The following is a 19632-nucleotide window of genomic DNA, read 5'->3' on the forward strand; positions in this document are numbered from 1 at the left end:
CCCCGCTCACCACAACTAGAGAAAGCCCGTGCGCAGCAAATAAGACCTAATGCAGCCTAAATAAATAAATAAACTTATTTATTTAAGAAAAATAGGAAATAGATTCTGACTTGAGGGTGGTAGGTGGACTGAAACCAGACAATTTTCTTTTAAACCTTGATGGGCTAGGTAATGAATAGTGGTGATAAAAGTAGGAAGGTTTTATGGTATGAATGCATGAAATGAATGAAATGAAAAATGAGGTTAGGGAAACCAGTTAGGAATCTATAGTGGCAGTTCAGGCCTGTAATATGAAAATAAGGTGTCAGCTGGGGTAGGCAATGGGATTATAAGGAAAAGAACCAATCTGAAGGACATTTCATAGAAGAAACCACTAGTCTGGTAGTCTGTCAGGCAGGAAGAGGATAAAGAAGAAAGAATAACAAGTCACTGATAATGCCAAAGTGTTTGCCCTGTGAAGTTGGAAAATTACTCGTCATGACAAGTATGGGGTAACTGGAAAGGAGAACCACTGTTCTAGAAGGGGAGACAAATTTGTTTCTTGGAGTTGAATTTGAAGGGCTAGAGGTATATCTGAAAAGAAATGTTCTTTAGGGTGGGGATTCCCATTTAGAGAAAAAGTTACCTGTAAAAATAGAGGTAATAGGTAGGAGTGGGAACTCTCTAGATTTGACACCCTTGAGATTCTTGAAGGAGGGGTGGGTCATATCTTGGTTCTCCCTTTCCTGTTGGCAGTCTTGGCAGACTCTGGAGAGGAGTGTGACATTGGTCTCAGTTGGAACCTGAGAGTAGAGCTTGAGGAGAGGTAGGATTGGGCAGTAATCATAATAAAACAACAGCCACAGCATTATTTTAAAATCAATCTGCCGTTTACAAAGGCCATTATATACAGCAGCTTATTTAACACAATCCTGTATACGATGCTTTATTACTTTACTCCTTACTAGAACTGAAGTTCAGTTAGAGAATTAGGACTCAAACTAAGGTATTCAGGACTCAAATTCCATTTCTCACTTCTCTACTCTCCATCTCTTAGAGATGAATTTTCCAAGGAGGGAAAGATTAGAGCAAAAGCTGTAGCCTGGAGCTAGCAGTACCCACAGTTAAGAGGTGGGAGGAAGAAGACAGCCAGGGAAGACAAGTCACTCACAGTCACCGCCCTGTCCCCTGTCCCTTGTAGGCCCTGACATTCCTCTAACCAGAGAATGTTGGATGTTCCACAGAATTCAAAAGGAAAAAAAAAGTCCTAATCTATTCATAAATAGCTTGAGGTGTTTTAAGTAAGGTTGTCTAGTTTGATTACAGCAGAGTTAGGGTTGTAACTTAGTGGTTTATTGAATTCTGGCTTCATTCTTTTGAGAGCAATACAATAAAAACATATTGACTTAGACCTATGAAGGAAGGGTTTGTCTGAATTAATTATATGAAAAAAAGATTTTTTTGTGAAGTCATTAGGTTTGTTTACTTTTGGAATCACATGGTTAACTCACTTGTGTATGCATTAGCTTGTAGAGATCCTAAGACCTGGTTTTTGTTTTTTTATTTTTTTTTACATCTTTATTGGAGTATAATTGCTCTACAATGGTGTGTTAGTTTCTGCTTTGTAACAAAGTGAATCAGTTATACATATACATATGTTCCCATATCTCTTCCCTCTTGCGTCTGCCTCCCTACCACCCTCCCTATCCCACCCCTCCAGGCAGTCACAAAGCACCTAGCTGATCTCCCTGTGCTATGCGGCTGCTTCCCACTAGCTATCTACCTTACGTTTGGTAGTGTATATATGTCCATGCCTCTCTCTCGCTTTGTCACAGCTTACCCTTCCCCCTCCCCATATCCTCAAGTCCATTCTCTGGTAGGTCTGTGTCTTATTCCTGTCTTACCCCTAGGTTCTTCATGACATTTTTTTTTCTTAAATTCCAAATATGTGTGTTAGCATACGGTATTTGTCTTTCTCTTTCTGACTTACTTCACTCTATATGACAGACTCTAGGTCTATCCACCTCATTACAAATAGCTGAATTTCGTTTCTTTTTATGGCTGAGTAATATTCCATTGTATATATGTGCCACATCTTCTTTATCCATTCATCCGAAGATGGGCACTTAGGTTGTTTCCATCTCCGGGCTATTGTAAATAGAGCTGCAATGAACATTTTGGTACATGACTCTTTTTGAATTTCGGTTTTCTCAGGGTATATGCCCAGTAGTGGGATTGCTGGGTCATATGGTATTTCTATTTGTAGTTTTTTAAGGAACCTCCATACTGTTCTCCATAGTGGCTGAACCAATTCACATTCCCACCAGCAGTGCAAGAGGGTTCCCTTTTCTCCACACCCTCTCCAGCATTTATTGTTTCTAGATTTTTTGATGATGGCCATTCTGACTGGTGTGAGGTGATACCTCATTGTAGTTTTGATTTGCATTTCTCTAATGATTAGTGATGTTGAGCATTCTTTCATGTGTTTGTTGGCAGTCTGTATATCTTCTTTGGAGAAATGTCTATTTAGGTCTTCTGCCCATACTGCTTGGATTCTAAATCAGGAGTCTCTCAGGCGCATCCCTGGCTTTTGCTTACCCAGCCTGGCCCTGCCCTTTGGCTGTGTGCCATTGGTGATTTTATTTTAGCACTGCTGGAAATTACACCCTCTACAAGGGTAAAGCAAATTGGGAGGTTCTGGTACTGGCTCTAGAGGGACTGGGGCCTGTCACCTGGCCCTGCCCTGTGTTTCCTGGCATGCTTTCCTGGCCGCCTTTTTACCCTTACACAGTCCTCCAAGCCCGTATTTCTGCCTGGGTGAGGATTAAAGACTGGCTTCTTCAGCAGGACTGTGGGGGCAGGAATCAGTGCTTTGGAAGAAGCTTCTGACACCAATCTCCATGTTCTGCTTTAGGAGAATTATTGATTTCATACAGATGATCTAACAGTTACATTGAGGGTGGTTGGGGGATGAGGACATGGAGATTCTTCATATCCACAAAAGGATTTACCACTGGGTTTCTTTAAGCACTGAACCTGCTTTTCAAAATCAAATTTGATTTTTATGCTTTAAATAATGTGCAGTTATTTGTATCAGAGAAAAGCTTTTGAGATTTTCTAGGCAGACTTCCTTGTTTCAGAAATGAACACACTTCGGGAGGTCCGGGAATGGCAAAGCCGTGCCTGTGCCAGGGAACTGAACACTCAGATCTTGTGAAGGGGCTGAGGCAGAAGGGGCAGACGGTGTGAGAGGGCGTCTCCTTCCCTCCTGGAGGAGCATCTCTTGGGCTGTTTTTCAGGTGAGGCAGGGAAGATGCACTCCTTCCCCCAGAATGCCCTGCTCACATCCCTCAGATTGGGTAATTCCTGCCTCATTGACTTCTACCTTAGTCTTTTCAGACTGAACACCAAATGACATGGTAATGCCTTAGTATTTGATATTTTTAAGGTACATTTAAATAAGTGAAAACCTAAATTACAGGATGTGAATGACTGAATGTAACTTTGTGAAATTCAATGTGTAAAAAAAGCCTAATACTAAGCAAAATGTCAGTGGAGGATCTTCACGGGGCCTGATTTAATTGGTTGAGTAGATCTATTATTAGAATTATCCAATCTATAATAATAAGCATTCATTTATTAATTATTTATTAACTGCAGAGAGTTTTATGATAATTTGATATAAACTGATAGGATATGACAGGTATAAGACTAATGCTGTGGGAACTCAGAGAGGAGAGATGATTTTTACCTTTGGATCTAGAGAATCAGAATTTTGTGAAAACACGTTTCTTTGTCTTAACACTTTAAACGATCTTGCTTATACCTTAGTCAGAAGTAGTGTTGATACAAAGGAAAATCTGTTCTTTTCATTTATATTATTAAAGTTCTGAATTAATCGCAGCACAGTGTATTTCTTTTCACCGTGTTTCTTTGCTAATCTCTAGAGCAGTTTTCCGAAGAGCAGACCGTTGGTAAATAAGAGCAGTCCACTCTCTTTTATTAGATAGTATCTCTGCAGCTAGCAGATGGAGGCAAGGGTGTGGACCCCATCAGGGAGGCCACTCTTTCAAGAAGCTTGTCTGTGAAGAGAGGAGAGTTGGTGAAGGGGGGACTCAGGATCTAGGGAGGGTTATTTGTTTTTTGAGACCCAAGCATGACCTTGTGCAGTGGGGAAAGAGCTAGAAGAGAGGGAGAAGTTGAAGACAGAAAAGAGAAATAAAAATTGTTGAGCAAGGCTCCAGGCGAGAAGGGTCTACTGTATCCTAAGAATCGGTAGAGAGATTAAACTTGAACTGAACAAAGGACAAAGCCATCGCTGATTTTAACTGCATCACCACCACATCACCATTTATTGCTTTCCTACCTTTTGCTAGTACTCTCTTGAGCACTTTACAGGCTCCAGACACGCAGGCTCAGCGGCCATGGCTCATGGGCCCAGCCGCTCCGCGGCATGTGGGATCTTCCCAGACTGGGACACGAACCCGTGTCCCCTGCATCGGCAGGCGGACTCTCAACAACTGCGCCACCAGGGAAGCCCTCTTGAGCACTTTTAACTCTCATTTAATAGGGGCGAGGGATGTGATGGGGCAGAGGGATTTGGTATTTTGAGGAGACAGTTTCTTTCTGTTGGGCTTTGTTTTCTCTGGGCAGAAGAAATTGAAGTCATCTGCTGGGAGCAGGTGGGATAGTGGGGACAGTGGCATGTTTTTTAAAATCCGTTGTGCCAGTGGCTGTAATCTGCAGACACGGAGGAGGACAGCTGAGCCGTGCTAAAGACCCAGCTAATATTGGAGACAGTGACTTTCTAGAGGAAGTAGCCCTCATGATAAATGATTGCTTTAGCAGTGCTCAGCAACTTGGGGGTTAAAGCAGAGGACATTCATATTCAAACAGGAGCTGTGTTTTGTGGGGTAAATGGAAGACTTGGAGTAAGGGGAGTCTCGGATATTGGTAGTAGAGTGGTTGTCTACTTGACTAGAGAAAGAAGTGAATCTAGGAGAGGACTGATAGGCAGCAAAGCGATGAGGGGGGTGGGTATCGAGAGGCTGGAAATCTCAATGAAGTTGAAGAAGAAACTGTAGAAGACAAGACAAGGAGAGGTAGAAATACAGGAGGATATAGGAGACCATGAGCAGGCAAAGGTGTGACTTGGAGTGGAAAGGCAGACTCTGATCAAGGGGCCAAGTCCTTGATGACCAGGAGGTCAATAGCTTACAGAAGTGAGGAGGAGCGTTGTTGCTTGGTATAGGCCTCAGCAAAGGAAGGACTTTTTTTAAGGTTATAGGAGTAATGGTGTTAAAGCAGCATTGAGACAGACCATCTGTTTCTCCTTTTGGTACCACTGGATACTGAAGGATGATCTTATGGCAGAACCTTCATTGTTTAGAAACCAAGTTCCTTAAGGACTGTCAGGTTTCAGCTAGGGGAAAGGAGGCCAGAACCATCTTTTAGGCCTGTCTTCTGCACAGCTGGCCTAAATACTGTGGAGTTTCAGTAGTGGGGCGGCAGGTAGTTCTGGCCAAGTGGGATGACCTCCACAAAGTATTGGGCCTGTAGGCACAGTTTGCAGCAACAGGGACTAAGTACTCTTGCAGGCAAAATCCCATTTGGCCACTAGGGTTTTTTGAACTGTTCAGGATCAGATTGGGGCCAGTGCTAATCATCTGTGAGAGGCTGAAGGGAAACTCTAAAGGTTTCTTGCTTGAAACTTTAGGAGTCATTTGACTCTTGAGCCTTTCTGTTCCTGTGGGGTCTGGAATGTATTTTTCCCTCCACAGTGACAGCAAATAGTGCCCTAAAGCCCACATTTGAAAGGGTCTGGAAATACTCAGATTATTGTTTATAAAGATGTTTTTGGATTTTCAGTGGCTCAGGATTTCTTTGACATTGTTAGTACATGACTCCAAACATTTAAGAAAGAAGCCTCCAAATAGATGAAAACGAGCAAGCAAGTAAAATCTTCACAATTCTTTTGCTCCTTCTTAACTTGATTAATTTACACCGCCACCTTGGCTGTAAAACCAGACGTGAACAGCTCAGAAAATGATTGCCTAACCAGCCATTTCACCACAGGAACCTACTAAGCACAGCTATGTGGCCCCTAGCAGAAGAGGCTGTGTGGCTCAGAGCTTGGAATGCATTGCTCCCATGGCAGTACTTTCCAAATTGTTTGTAATTGGTTTTGTCACATAAAAATGAGAAACTTCTGTATGGCAAAGTCATCATAAACAAAGTTAGAAGAGAACCAACAGGCTGGGAGAAAATTTTTGCAATGTATGTGATAAACAATGGATTAAGGGACTTCCCTGGTGGTACAGTGGTTAAGAATCTGCCTGCCAATGCAGGGGATGTGGATTCGAGCCCTGGTCCGGGAGGATCCTACATGCTGTGGAGCAACTAAGCCTGTGCGCCACAACTACTGAAGCCCGTGCACTCTAGGGCCCATGTTCCACAACTACTGAAGCCCGCACGCCACGACTACTGAGCCTGTGTGCTGCAACTACTGAAGCCCATGCACCTAGAGCCCGTGCTCCGCAACAAGAGAAGCCATTGCAATGAGAAGCCCGTGCACCACAACGAAGAGCAGCCCCCCACTCGCCATAACTAGAGAAAGCCTGCGCGCAGCAACAAAGACCTAATGTAGCCTAAAAAAAAAACCAATGGATTAGTATTTATAATCTATAAAAGGTTTCTAAAAATCAGTAAGGAAAAGACAACAAGTCCTATAGAAAATGGGCAAAAAATACAAATAGGCAAGTCACAGCAGGGCAAACTAGAATTTTTTTTTTTTTTTTTTTTGCGGTACGCGGTCCTCTCACTGTTGTGGCCTCTCCCGCTGTGGAGCACAGGCTCCAGACGCGCAGGCCCAGCGGCCATGACTCACAGGCCCAGCCACTCCGCGGCATGTGGGATCCTCCCGGACCGGGGCACGAACCCGTGTCCCCTGCATTGGCAGGCGGACTCCCAACCACTGTGCCACCAGGGAAGCCCCCAAACTAGAATTTTGTCTAAAGAAGTGCGTATCCTTGAGCACAGAGTTCTCTGGACAAGAATGTTTACTGCATTGGTAAATATCCACGAGTAGGGACTGTGAAATGCTATGTGGCCATGAAAACATTGAAGTAGGTTCTGTATCAGTGAAAAGAGCAAGTATACCCTACAGGACTGCTATAAAGAGCCTAGTGAGACTAAGGGTCCTGAGTTTTCTGGGGACAATTCCAGCTTTATTTTCAGTCAGTACATTTTGTTAAATATGCCACAAAATGTAACCTTTTTATGCCTTCATAAGGCCTTAATGTAAATAAATTCACATCCACCCCCTCCCAAAAAAAAAAGAAGCAAGTACAGAGCAATATGAATAGAATGTTCCTATTAATTTTTCTTTCTTTTTTTTTTTTTTAGGTAAGAAGTGGATTTATTTACAGAGAAACACACTCCACAGACAGAGTGTGGGTCATCTCAGAAGGCAAGACTGGCCTTGGGAGAAACACACTCCACAGGCAGAGTATGGGCCATCTTAGAAGGTGAGAAAGGCACCAGGGTATGGGGTTGTCAGTATAAAGCAGGTATACAGTAGGTAATTTCCTAGGCTAATGAGTGGGAGGAGTATTCCAGCTATTTTAGTAAGGGGCGGGGATTTCTAGGAATTGGACCACCGCCCACTTTTTGATGCTTATTGTTGGTCTTGGAACTGTCATGGCGCCTGTGGGTGTGTTGTTTAGCTTGCTGACGTGAGCATATACTGAGGCTCAAGGTCTAGTGGAAGTTGACTTGTCTGCCATCTTGGACCCATGTGGTTTTAATAAGTTTAAGTCATGTCCTCGGGCTATGTCATTCTCTCAAAGGTTGTGCCCTGCCTCCTTCCCTCATGTTTCATTCTCCCCTTCAGAGATTTTATTCCCATATTCTTATGGGAATCAGAAGGGCGATGGTCTGTCTTATGTAACTGCTTCAAGGCTGAGTAGGGGCATCAACCCTGCCTGTCAGGGAGTAAAAATCTTTGGATGCCTGATCTAGGGGCCCCAGGGGCAGGACAGCTCCTTGTTTAAGTCAGTATGGGCTGGAATCCTCGCATAGCCATCATCTTGGTGTGGAACAGTTGTAATTGTTTCCATAGCTTTTCTATGAATCTCCTTGATGGTGAAGCACTTGTTGTAACAGCATCAGAGTAAAAAATATGATTTTAGATGCTCTCCCTTCCAAGGTAGTCTCCCAACCAGGTGCTAGTGCCCAAAAAGTCACAAAGAAACGGCACAGAAGACGTCCCCAGTGGTGTTGATGATGAGCGGGAGCTGGTCTAGCTGGTCTCAGGACTTAATGAAGCTCAGATTCTTGATGTCTCATCACAGAAAGAATTCAGTGAGAGACAAAGTGATAGGTGAGAAGTGGATTTATTTAGAGAGAAACACACTTCACAGACAGAATGTGGGCCACCTCAGAAGGCAAGAGCGGCCTTGGGAGAAACACACTCCACAGACAGAGTGTGGGCCATCTCAGAAGGTGAGAAAGGCCCCTATTAATTTTTTTTTAATATTCCTATTTATTTGATTTGGAATGTGTTCATCCAGTTTTAAATTTTATTAGAGGGTTCCTTTAGGTTAAACAATATTTAAGGCTGTATTATTATAATTATGACATTAACAAATGAAACATCAAGTTTTGTCTTCTCTTCATGTAAGATAGAAGATTTATTTCCCATCCTCACCTCTTCCTCTCTTTGTTGAATCTGGTATTATAAATTTTAGCCTCTGTGAAGAATTTAGGGACCTCTCACTACCCCTCCCTTCCTGGAACGAAAAGGATTCCTGAGGAAGGCTACTGGGCCATGGTGCCTACAGTTGCAGTTTCTGGTGTGACGAACAAAGGAATTCAAAGCTCAGAATTCTTCTTGCCTAGGATTTTCTCCTTTTTGGTATATATAGCCTTGCAGAGCCTCTCAGCCTCCTGCCTCAGATGCAGTGGAAGGGACAGGGGCCTCCTTAGGGAGGCCTTTCTTGCTTCTTCTCCTTAGAAAGGGAAAATTACCTGAGTGGCCTAGGAAGGCGAGGGTTATTAGAGCTGCCCTAGGTCTTGGGAGGAAACCTGCTCCTTGCATTTGTCCTTACTTCTCCTTTGGAGAAGCCTCTCAGCTGGTTTTAGGCACCCACCAACCGAGGTGAAAGGAATCCTTGAAACTGACACCTTAGTTTTGCCTAGTTCCCTGGCGGTGGAAGCTCCAGAACTCCAGCCTGGAAACAGTAGGAATTCTATTGCAGGGTGGCACAAGGACTTACATATAACCCCTTTGTCCTTCTTTGGGTCAGAAGCACTGTGTTCCTTAATCACATTCTCAGTGTCAGTAGACCCCAATATGGGTGTATGGGAATTGGTTTAGACTTGTAATGTAGGCTTTTCTCTGAGCTGGAGAGTTCACATGGAGCGATGTAATAGAAACTTATTTAAAACCAAAACTGACTACAGCCAGTTCTGTTCTAAAAAGGGTAGTACAATTCATATTCTTAGGGGAAAAAAGCATTCCACCACAGAATGGTAGTGGTGAGAGAGTGAAAGTTCAAAACTTAAACTTCTTTATGTTCCATAGTGCTGGTCAGAGTGGAACCTGGAGTAGGTGGTTCATAGTGGGCTGACTCTAGCTATGGGTTGTTGGGTGTCAGAGGTAGGGGGATGGAGAGCTAAGTTGCTCTGAATAATATGAGGGGAATTTAGTTTCCTGAGGGAAGGGGAGACCCCTCCCAAATGAGAGAAGTGTCTGGAGAGGGTGAAGGAGCCAAGCAACATGGTAATATAAAACCCATCTGTCTTTTCATAACTTTAGGAAAGGCTGATGAACACATAGTGTTTTGATGGAGTTGGTATATGTGTATATTTTTCTTTTTGGTAAAGCATGGAGAAAGGGAAACAAGTCCCATATCTGGGATAACTCAGCAGAGGGAAGAGACCAGCTTCAGGAGGTGAGATGTGAGTGAGATTAAAAGTCCAGCAGGAGCTGGAGCCAGAGCCAGAAGGGACTGCTAAGAGTATTAGCTGCTGGGAATTTGCAGAAATTGCAAAAGGCTATTGGATAGGGGGATCCAGGCACTTCTGTAACATGCCCAAGGTGCAGGTGGTTGCAGCTAACATATGATTGCTGTAGTGCTGTGTAACTCACAGACTGTTTAACAGTGATCCACCCCCACCCCCGCCCCAAGCTCTTTCTGATGGAGGTCTGTTTGTTGGATGCTCCAGGAACTGTCCTGATACTCCCCTTTCCGCCCAAGGAAAGCCATTTTCAGTTTGGACTCCAAAAGGGAAACAAAACTTGCCAACAAAGGGCTTGTCTTTCACTTCCTTTCCTGTAATTTACACAGACCCTGAGGATGCTTGTTACAGCCGGAGAGCTGTGGCCTCCCCAGACACGCCAGCCCTGTGTAGGGAGTGAAGGGAGGTAGGAAAAGTTTTGCACGAGGTATTGGGACTTGAAGACTGCTCTGAGCAAGTACCTAAACAAATATTAAGGCTCCAGTGAGGGCCCTAAAGACGCCAAGTCTCCGTGTAGCTGGATTGGGAACAGGGCAAATCTACCCAGTGCCACACTAAATAAGCACTCTTTTTTTTTTGCAGTACGCGGGCCTCTCACTGTTGTGGCCTCTCCCGTTGCGGAGCACAGGCTCCGGACGTGCAGGCTCAGCAGCCATGGCTCACGGGCCTAGCCGCTCCGCAGCATGTGGGATCTTCCCGGACCGGGGCATGAACCCGTGTCCCCTGCATTGGCAGGCGGACTCTCAACCACTGCGTCACCAGGGAAGCCCTAAATAAGCACTCTTGCTCATTCCTTAAGGAGGAAGACTCAGTTGATGGAAGAACCTATTGTTTAGTCTTAACATCCACTGTAATTCCAAACTTTGAAGACAGTAGAGATGAGTGGGCTTTCACTGCCCAGCATCATTCTCCCGTCTTAGATAAGAGCACCTTGATTCACTCTGAGGGACCACCTCCTTCCTACTCTCAGATCAGGTTCTGGTGTAGTAAAGTCCATCCTTTGGTTCTAGATGGAGGACACATGACTGTGCCAGTCAGAGAATGGCAGTTAGCATGGGCATGGTCTGAAATTCAGGCCAGTCAGGACTCTGGACTTTCACTGGAACTGTTAAGTAGTGAATTCTCATTTCTTTTCCAACTGGATTGCCAATCCTGTAGAATGTACGTAATCCTGAGGCTGCTGGTGACCAGGGGGAGTTCTGAAGCCAACACAGATGAAAACTGAGCTGCAAGATCGAAAGAGATGGAGACTAAATGACATCTTTTGAGCACCAGGATCTAACCATACCTTAAGCTAGTCTAACTCTGGATGTCTCTTTTACATGGGTCTAGGCTTTCCCTTTTTTTTTTCCTTTTGAAAGTGTGATTTGGATTTTTGTCATCTGCAGCCGGTTGAGTGCTAATTCAGGTCATCATGAATTATATATAGTTCTCACTGTAAAGTGTGGTTTGGCTTTTCTTAACAGACAGTTTTGTCCTAAAGCACTAAATTGTAAGTTTGCTCTATGAAGCAGATGAGACCATAAAGAACCTAGTATCATCCTCTCTACATAGAAAAAAAGTAATTTTTTTTGAAGTAAATATTAACTACAGGAAGTAAGGAGGGAGGGAGGAAGGGGAACGGGAAGGAAGATAGGGCGCTGAATTAAAAGAACCCTGAAGTCCGTAGGTATCTAGGAACCCTCAGACCCTATCAGGTCTTCCTGTTCTAAATGCCCCTAGTGCCCTATACTTTTACCTAACCCTTCATCATAGTTAGTAATGATATATTTATGTAATATTTTGATTAATGTCTGTCTTCCTCACTGACCTGGCAATTCCACTAGGGCAGTGATTTTACTCAATGCTATATCCCCACAACTAGTTCAGCGTGTGGCATTCAGCAAACATTTATTGAATGAATTGTCACATATAGTTACCCAGATTGGACTGACCCTCCTTGATTATTGGGGTTAAGATTGTGGCAGAATTGGCAAAATCAGGGAAAGCTGTCCCTGTCACCTTTGTATCTCCTATACTACCCACACCCCCAACACATATACAGAGAATTTTTGTCTTAATGAGTTAGTTAAATCAAACCTCTAGTGCTATATTGTTGTAAGGTCATTTTATTGAGGAATTAAATAGTGTGGTTGTTGACTTAATATGTGGAAAGCCTTGCAGAGGAGTGGGTCAGATCTGTGTGATTAACAAGCAGTCTTCCTTGCTCCTTTGTCTTTATAAAATGGTCTATTTAACTGAGATAGTGCACCCTCACTCAGGCTTGCCCAGAAATGTGTTGGAGGCTGTAGGAAAGCCCAGGAAGTCGATGAGGGAGAGGTTGGGGATGCTGGAGACTTGACTCTCTAGCAAGAAACAGACGCAGTAAAAAGTGGCCCCTGGGAAGAGAGGGGGCGGATATCCTGAAGCTCACTCCTTCCTCCCTCCTGCTCTGGGCTGGGCCCAGCAGGAGCTCCAGTACACCATCCCACCCCCTGACTCGCCACACAAAGCATCCTCCTCCCAGATGAAGCTGTGGTTCATCCCTTCCCCCAGCCTGCTTTCCCTGAGATGGGGAGAGTGTTTCCCAAGGCCCACGTGACTTCCACTGGCAAGTGACGACTACAGACGGTTTACCAGTCAGTAAAACTGCCAAAGGCTTTTGTGCTGTAATAATCCTTTTCCTGTTTAAAACTCTGGGGATTTTCTACTGTTGCCAGTAGTTTTTCAAGTCAGCAATTACAGCGTAGATTATGTAATGGCTAGGTATTAAAAATAGAAAAGACCAGAGTTTGCATCTATTTTAACCAAATCAAGAGCAAAGGGAGGGGAAAGGAGGAGAGGGAGAGACCAGAGGAGGAGGGAAAAAGAAATTACGTGACAAGAAGCAGTGAGATCTCATCATGTGACTGGACAATCAGCCCACAATTTATTCTGCCCTTTTCCTGCCTTTCTTGGCCCCAGCTCCTGCACTTCCATCCAAGGCCTCCACAAGGGAGGGGACCCTGCCGAGAATTCTGAGGACTCAAGACCCTCTTGGATATTCCTCAGCTCAGCCTTGGGGTGTTTGCCTGCCCCTGACAAGCAGAGTGACTAAGACGGGAAGGAATTGAATTTGGTATTCTCCCCCAACCCCCCAAGTCCAGGAATCTTGTGTCTTGGTTTCTAAGGTCTTAGCGCTCTGATTGTTTCTCTTGTTGCAGTGTTACCGTCAAGGGGTGGTTTACGGGGGAGTCTTTAGCATCCCAGATCTCTATCAATCCCTTGCCAAAGCCGCCCCAAATAAATATTCAGTGTAATTAAAAACCCTGTATTCACTATGAAAAATGGCTTTAGATACTCTCAACCCTCCCACTTCCCCACCCCCACTCCTCTTCCCACTGGATTGCTACCTCTAAGCCTTTAATCTAGGAATTCAAGGCCTACCACTGGTTTGTTCTTTTGTGACTTCTCACTAATCCCCCACCCCTACCCTGAATCAAGAGGTCTTTTTGTTTTCCTAGAGACCTATTGAGTTACTTTAAGGACCTCTAATGGTGAAATTTTAGGTGCCAGGTGTGTCTGGAGCAGGGAGGATATTTTTGCTTTTTTACAACTTATTTTATTTTATTTACTTGGCTGCGTTGGGTCTTCATTGCTGTGCGCGAGCTTTCTCTAATTGCAGCGTACGGGAGCTACTCTTCATTGCGGTGTGCAGGCTTCTCGTTGCGGTGGCTTCTCTTGTTGCGGAGCACGGGCTGTAGGCGCATGGGCTTCAGTAGTTGCGGCACGTGAGCTCAGTAGTTGTGACGCACGGGCTTAGTTGCTCGGCGGCATGTGGAATCATCCCAGGCCAGCGCTCAAACCCGTATCCCCTGCATTGGCAGGTGGATTCTTAACCACTGTGCCACCAGGGAAATTCTTCATACCTGCTTCTGTATTTAGTCTGTTGTGATATCTTGCTTTGGTTGGAGTAGATCAATAAAATTCGGCTTCATACAGATTTGTAGTTGGAAAAAGTAGGAGTATTTTATTTTATTTTATTTTAAATTTATTTTATTTTATTATTTATTTGGTTGCACCAGGTCTTAGTTGCGACAGGCGGGCTCCTTAGTTGTGGCTCACCAACTCCTTAGATGCAGCACGTGGGCTCCTTAGTTGCAGCTCCAGGGCTCCTTTGTTCCGGCTCCAGGGCTCCTTTAGTTGTGGCTTGCCAGCTCAGTAGGAGTACTTTAATAGCCTTTTCAGATAATTGTGGGTATCTTCTTTGATATGTCACCAAAACTGGACAGATGGCAGTTTCTGAAAGGTTAGTTGCAATGTGAGATCTGAAACCATATCAATGAATTTCTCATAGTCAGCTGTGTTAAATTCCATTGGTTTTGGGCTTCCCTGGTGGCGCAGTGGTTGAGAGTCCGCCTGCCGATGCAGGGGACACGGGTTCATGCCCTGGTCTGGGAAGATCCCACATGCCGCAGAGCGGCTGGGCCCATGAGCCATGGCCGCTGAGCCTGCGCGTCCAAAGCCTGTGCTCCACAACAGGAGAGGCCACAACAGTGAGAGGCCCGCGTACAGCAAAAAAAAAAAAAAAAAATCCATTGGTTTGTCTTGCACTTTGAATAGGCCTTTTATTCATGACTGATTTTGTAACATCATGCATTGGTCATTGGAAAATAATGGCTCAGTGATTTATGCAGATCTTCCAAATGTAGACACAGTTCAGTTCATAATACCACATTTGTTAATATTATCACTGATTTCATCACCAAGTCTAGGTATTGGGAAGCTGTCAGGCTCATCCTGATTTTCACTTGACAGCTCAAATTTTATGGTTGGTAAAAAAATACTATCAGTTTTTCTTGATTTGACGAGTTCACTTCATTCATTTTCAAGAACATGTCTGCTAAATACCCAAGTCTGAATTATCATAGTTTGTCAATTGTTCTTTCTAATAAAAATGGTGTTCCACAAAAAAAAGCAGGTAGTTTAGCTCTCAATGCAAACAATAACGTAAATGTATCCCGTACTTCAGTATGCAGCAGAAGTGCTTTGTGCAAGGCTAATAACAAGATATGCACTCAAGTGTCACGTTTTAATAAAATTAATGATTATTGCTCCATTATAGACATTCTTATGTGAAGTTGGCCTTTTTGTTAAAATATAAGTGCTTGGGGGTGAAGAATATGACTTCGTAGACTTGCGTTAAGGCCCCAGCAGTTTTATCTACTGTTGCTTTTGTACTAGTGCAAATGTTAACAAAGTGAATACTCTAGAAAGTCTTGGTATTATTATAAAAATAGTCTTTACTTCTCTGACCACCGTGGAAGGGTCTTCGGGACCCCCCAGGAGTCCAGAGATCATAATTGATCTATGTGATCATGGGCAATGATAGCTTGTGGGCTCGAACACCTCAGTCAGCCTACCTGTGCCTCAGTTTTCTCAACTGTAAGGAGGGGCCTGGATGGGTTTTCAGTTTCTCCACATTGTTGGACCCTGTTCACTAGTTCTTGAAGCCCCTTCTCCCCCAGCAGCTGTGCTACTGCTCTCTTTTCTCTCTTCCTCTCTCATGTCTCCTTTTCTCTCTAAGGCTCCTCCTCAGCCCACTTCCTATAGGTGGGTGTCCTCCTTGTTTCACCTGCTCCTTCGCTCCTTGGGTGATCTTATCCCCTCCCTGGTCTTTAACCATCACCCGCAGGCTGAAAGCTTCCAAATCTCTATCTTTAGTCCAGATATCTGTCCTGGGCTCCGGTTCTGTGATTTAAGCTGCCCCTGGTACCTCTCCACCTGTAGGCCCTATAGGCATGTCACAGTCAACATGTCTAAACTGATTGCGTCATCTTCCTCCACACATAGCCAGTCCTGGTTCATCGTTCATCCACCTAACTAGTTAAGTCAGAAGCCCAGGAACTCCCCTTATCTGGCCCCCTTACTTCCATCATCTAATCACCCAGACCTATCAGTTCTGCCCCCTAAATATTTTCCCAAGCACTCCCTGCTCTCCAGTTCCGCCACGACTGCCTAGGACCGGGCCCTCATCATTTCTCACTCAAACTATTGCAAGAACCCTCTCCCTGATCCCCTGTCCTCCCTTTCCAACCTATACTTTACAGCTCAGGCTGGAAATCTCAAGATACCTTCTCACAGGTTTTTGGGTTTTTTTTCATTAAATAAATACATATTGTGTTCTTACTATGCCAGGCACTGTGCAGGCTGCTGGGGATGCAACACAGAACACAACAGACAACAGTCCCTGGCCTCCAGCACTCACAGTGTATGAGAGAAAAAAAATACAGGACACAGGGAATCATGACACAGCGTGATAGAGAGAAACGGGGGGGGGGGGTGCTTGGGAACCCCTAGAAGCCTTAACTGAGGGTTAGCTAAGTCCAAGGGGTGGCCAGGGAACACTTCCTGAAGGAAGCAACACTCAGACTGCACAACTGGGTGGGAGTTAGCTAGAAGTGGCGGGAGTGTGGTGGTGAGACAGCTTTCCTGGTAATTTGATCATCTCATTTCCCTGTTTAAAACACCCTTTTGAGCTTCACCACTGCCTGTAGTATAAAGTCCAAATTCCTTACCATGAAACACAACCTTTGTGGCTTCATCTGCTCTTCCCCTGTATTCAGCCCAAGTTGCTTTCAGTTCCCCCAAATCCCGGCTCACTCTCTCACAGTTCCTGGCCTTTGCATACACACTTCCTCATGTCTTCCACCCTTCCCATCCTTTCTGAGTTACCAGTGTCAGCCGACTCAGGAGACCTTCTCTGACCTCTCGCACATAGGCTTTGTGGCTCCGTCTCCTGTGCTGCCCACCTGTGCACACAGCTGGGCTTGTGTGCATTTATCACATCATTAGAGCCCATCCAAGTATGTCTCTGACTCTTGCTCCTACCTGCCAGTGCAGGATCCCAGGTCCTGCCTAGTTCCCACTCGCTCACCCAATGAACATTTTGGGCATCCCCGGGGTGTGTGTATCCCATGTGCTGGTGGATAAGGTTAGGCAGTTTAACCCCCTACCTCCTACCCCCACCCCTAGGTATCTTTTCCCCTCCTCCAGCTCTGCAACCTTTGCCCCTGACACACCCCATGGAGCTATCAGTTCTGCTGGACATTACCACACCCATCAGGCACCCCGCCCCTGCTAGGAGTCACTGACATTTTGGCATGAGGTCAGCCAGCTCCACTATCAGAGCAGGGCTGTGGGGTTTCTGGTGCCCCCATTGCCTTATAGAGCCATTGGCTTTGGCTCCACAGGTATGTCTAAATCACAGTTACCACCTTGGCTCAGAATTACCTCCCCCTTTCCACAGAGCAAAGCTTTTGTCTCTGGGTCAGCTCATTGTACCTATTTCCTTCTTCCTTTAGAAAGAGTTATTTCCCAACAGGCCTCCCAACCACTCATGAAGATAGCTTCCCAAGGTTCTGCCCACCAGCGGGCCAGACAAGTGTGACCTTCATCACCTTCCGTCTCCAGCCTGGAGGCAAAAAATGTATGGGTATTTATCTATTTAAAATAATGGATTATATAAGTAATACTGAATATAGCTTCATCATTAAAAAATCCAAGCAGTTCAGAAATACATAGAATAAAAAGGTAAAGCTCCTCTTCCACCCCTTCCCCTGTCTTAAAGCTTACACTACTGGTAGGTGCTGGTTGGTTAACTATTTGGTGGAAATGTTCAGACTTCTTGCTCTGCTTTTACACATGTGTATGGCTTGCATAATATTTGAAAAATTATCTCTTTTTTCCTCCCTGGATTTTCCCCTTTTCCACTCTCACATTCATGGAGCTTATTTCATCTTGAACCTGCTCTCCAGATTAGAAAATGGAATCCACCTTCAGGTGTCTCTGGCTTTTGTGTATCAAAAGCTTCCACACGTAGGGAAACTTCAGGATTTGCAGAATAGCTCATCGAAGGAAAAGGATCCTCTTGCACAGTCTGAATACTTTGACTAGAAACAAGATGGAAGAAGGATTTCACCCGAAGTGGCAAGACCCCCAACTCTTTGCAGCCTTCCCATCCCCCAGACTGGTTGGGGGCAGGAGACACGGGAGAAAGATCTGTGGTCTCTGGAGTCCCACCCTGCCTTCAAGCAGCTCACCTGGGCAGGCAGGAGTAAGATCCCAGAGAGCGGTGGCCACATGGTGGGACCAAGCTGTAGGGATGCAGGTAGCCTGGTCCTAGATTCCTCGCTGCCCACAGTGGCACAGAGCAGCAGAGGCTGCTAGACCTGGCCTCAGCCACCTTCACAGCCCCTTCCTGTGTCCCATGTCTGGCACTTCTCAGGGTTCAGACACACCTAGAATTAAGTTGCCTGTTGGCAGGATGGAAACTTACCATAAACATTGAGTTGAGTTATAGAAACTAAAGTTTGGTTTCTTGCTCACCTGAATTTTTGAACTGAGATTTCTTCCTGTTGCTTGTACCATTCATATTTTGCCACTTGTGAAAAAGATTTCACAATGTATCTTAAAAATGTTTCCATAGAAGTAAATATAGATTTATTCTTTTTAAAAAACAATATTATTTTTTTAAAAATAAAGGCTCATAGTAGGAAGTTCTAAAAATACTGAAGGAGAAAGCAGAAGTTCTCCAGTCATCCATTCCCATTCCCTAGGCATAATTACTGCTAACACCTTCTTGAGTGTTCTAGAAATTTCCTATGCAGATAAAGACATGTATTTATTTCTGTGTAGCTCTTCTTATATACAAATAATCTCAAACTACAGGTACTTATCTGCAACTCTTTTGATTCTTTCTTTAACAATTTGACCTTTATTGTTAAATAAATTCTATTATTTAAGTAGATATAATTTGACTTTATTTCTTTCAGTGATGCCCAGTATTCCATAGAATGGATGTACCACATGTGTTTAACCAGTTGATTGGCCTAAATTTCCAGATTTTTAGCTATTACCAATTAAGGGCACAGTGAACATAATAATAGCTAGCATTTACTGATCACAGACATAGTTCTTAGTATATGGTAAGTCACATAACCCTTGTAACAGCCCAATGAGATATAGGCCCTGTTATTGCCCCTGCTTCACAAATAAAGGGACTAAGCCACAAAGAGGTCAGTAACTTTCCCGTGGTCACATATGTGGTAGTACCAGGTCTGGAATTTGAATCAGGCATCAGGTCCCAAGCCTAAACTTTAAATTAGTACACCACAGTCCCTGTGTATATGCTGTGTACCTGTGCTCAGATATCCATAGAATACATTTGTAGCAGTGCAGCTGCTGGGTCAAAATAAATGCATGTTAAACTTCAGTAGTGCTAAATGGCTAGGAGTTTATTTTATGAAGAGAGCAGCGTGCTTCTTTTCGTAATCAAGTACAGAGCCCACCTGTTTCCTGAGAAGAGAAGGGCCCCACCTCTTGTGCCCAGAGACCTCACTAGGTAAGGGTGTTTTCTTTGCGGTGGCCAGGGCTTTAGCTCTGAATCCTATCTAGCCTTCTCCTCTCTGGGTTGGACTGCGCTCCCAGGAGTCTTGGTAACCATGCTTATGCCCTATTACTAAGGCCACAGCCACAAGCTGCCAGAGAATTCAGCCCCTGGACTCCTTTTCTTTCTGTACCCTGTTGGTCTCTCAAGGGCGAGGGTACTTAACAACTAGGAGACTGCCCAGATTCCAGTTTCCTATTCTATCTGCAAGAAGAGAAAATGGCAGC

General features: G+C 44.5%; 1 long non-coding RNA gene across 10 annotated transcripts in view; it reads left to right on the top strand.

Annotated features, from left to right (window-relative positions):
• LOC307195983 overlaps positions 1 to 19632 on the top strand; it is a 77404-nt gene that overhangs the window by 48038 nt on the left and 9734 nt on the right. For 7 of the 10 annotated variants that reach the window (XR_013831004.1, XR_013831005.1, XR_013831006.1 and 4 more), the window contains one exon: positions 7384 to 7505. The exons of 2 other annotated variants lie outside the window; for them this stretch is intronic. This is a non-coding gene — a long non-coding RNA (uncharacterized lncRNA). Of the gene's footprint in view, positions 1 to 7383; positions 7506 to 12942; positions 13478 to 19632 lie in introns of those variants that run through there. One more of the 10 variants, XR_013831013.1, reaches the window with a different exon arrangement.

The sequence above is a fragment of the Stenella coeruleoalba genome (assembly GCF_951394435.1).
Source record: "Stenella coeruleoalba genome assembly, chromosome: 13".
Classification (NCBI taxonomy): Eukaryota; Metazoa; Chordata; class Mammalia; order Artiodactyla; family Delphinidae; genus Stenella; species Stenella coeruleoalba.